The sequence below is a fragment of the Loxodonta africana genome, chromosome 7 (assembly GCF_030014295.1).
Source record: "Loxodonta africana isolate mLoxAfr1 chromosome 7, mLoxAfr1.hap2, whole genome shotgun sequence".
NCBI classification, from domain to species: Eukaryota; Metazoa; Chordata; class Mammalia; order Proboscidea; family Elephantidae; genus Loxodonta; species Loxodonta africana.
The window spans coordinates 19,741,041-19,742,833 of record NC_087348.1 but is presented as its reverse complement, the minus strand read 5'-3'; the positions used below and the strand labels follow the sequence as shown (position 1 = coordinate 19,742,833).

The 1,793-nt window shown below is 33.8% G+C and overlaps 1 pseudogene; it reads right to left on the bottom strand.

Annotated features, from left to right (window-relative positions):
* Positions 1 to 599: 599 nt before the first annotated feature.
* Positions 600 to 1,484, bottom strand: LOC100655215 (putative olfactory receptor 5AK3; annotated as a pseudogene).
* Positions 1,485 to 1,793: the final 309 nt, after the last annotated feature.

The following is a 1,793-nucleotide window of genomic DNA, read 5'->3' as shown; positions in this document are numbered from 1 at the left end:
AATAACAAAAATAAACATTTTCAAATGTGAGGAATGTCCACAACACCGAAATACTAGGTAAAAAGGATAGCCTGAGTCATAACATGCTTTTTACAACAAGAAATTTATTTTATATTCAGTTCTTTGTCATAATTAAAACAGAATTTATGGAGAGTTTCCTTGTGTACAATTTAGGGGACTTGTTTAAACAAAAGGAAAATTGTGAAATTTAATTTTCAAATTGATTATATACAAAAAAAGTTTTCTAGTCTGTAAGAACATATTTGAAATATATTTTAACAATTAAATACTTAGTAAAATCTATACATGTTTATTAATATTACAAATAATCCTGATAAGGTCCTTCTTCATGTGAAGTATAAGTTTCTCAAACTATATTACAGGAAAAGTGAGTCTACAAGATGTTCTTACTAATATTTCCCACATTCTAAGATCTCATGTTTTGAAAGAAGTAGCACTAATTTAAGATGGTGAGAGGTTTCAATTCCAGAAACATCAAATTTTTATAAAGTATCTACTAGATACTTCAGTGTGCTAAATTTTAATTATTTGAGTCCAGTCTAGAACCTCTTTCCCATCACCTTTGGAGGTTCTTTTTCCTACTTATTTCTCAAGCTGTGGATTGGGGAGTTCAACATGGGGATTACAATGTCATAAAATGTGGAAGCCACTTTTGTATTTCCCTCAGAATTATCAGAGTGAGGTTGTAAGTACATGTAGGAGAGGACTCCTTAGAAAATGGTGACTACTATCCGGTGGGAGGTACACATGAGGACTTTCTTTTTTTCCCTGCAGTAGAAGATATCTTTAGGTTGGCACCCAGGATATATATGTAGGAGAAGATAACAACTATTACAGTGAACATCAAGTGAAATCCCACAAAGACAAGACATAGTAAGATATTGATGTCAATACAGGAGCAAGAAAGAGAGAGAATTGGGAGAACATCACAGAAAAAGTGATCGATGACCTTGGACTTGCAGAAAGACACTGAAAATGTAAATCCTTTGTGCACATAGGCATTTATTGAGCACATGACATATGAGCCAACTACCAATTCAATGCATACTGTTCAAGACATGATTATGGGATAGCGAAGTGGGTTACAGACGGCTACTTACCGGTCCACTGCCATAGTAGCCAGGAGGTAACAGTCAGTAGTTGCAAATGTTGCATAAATCAGTAATTATACTACACATCCCATGAGTGATATTGACTTATTTTCAACTATGAAGTTTTGCAGCATCTTGACAGTAATGGCAGGTATAACAGATATCAACAAAAGCCAAATGTTGTACGAAGAAGCACATAGATGTTTGAAGTCTGGAATGTGTTTTGATGAGTAGGGCCATTCCAATATTACCCACCATGAAGGTCACATAGATTACTAGAAATACAATGAAAAAGACGTACAGAAGCTTGTGTCGGCCACCAAATCGCAGAAGAAAAATTTTAGTCACTTCTGTGTCATTTTCTTGTATCATGGCTACCAAAAAATCTAGGAAGAGCCAAGAGAAGATCCAAGAAAAGAAGGGAAATCTTTAGGATGCCTTGAAATAAAAAAGGCTTTTGTGGTTCAGGTTACCTTTTAACTTGGATTTTTATGACAAATACAACACTGCTTATTGATTCTCAAATTTTTTTTCTGTATTCTTGGTAAAACACCAGTATGTAAGCAGTGATACTTGAGCAATGAATTCATTTTAAAAATAGATTTCTATTTTGTTGATTTCTAATATGTGTGGTTCTAAGAAGCAACGATTTACACACGTTTCCATTATATCAAACAAGTA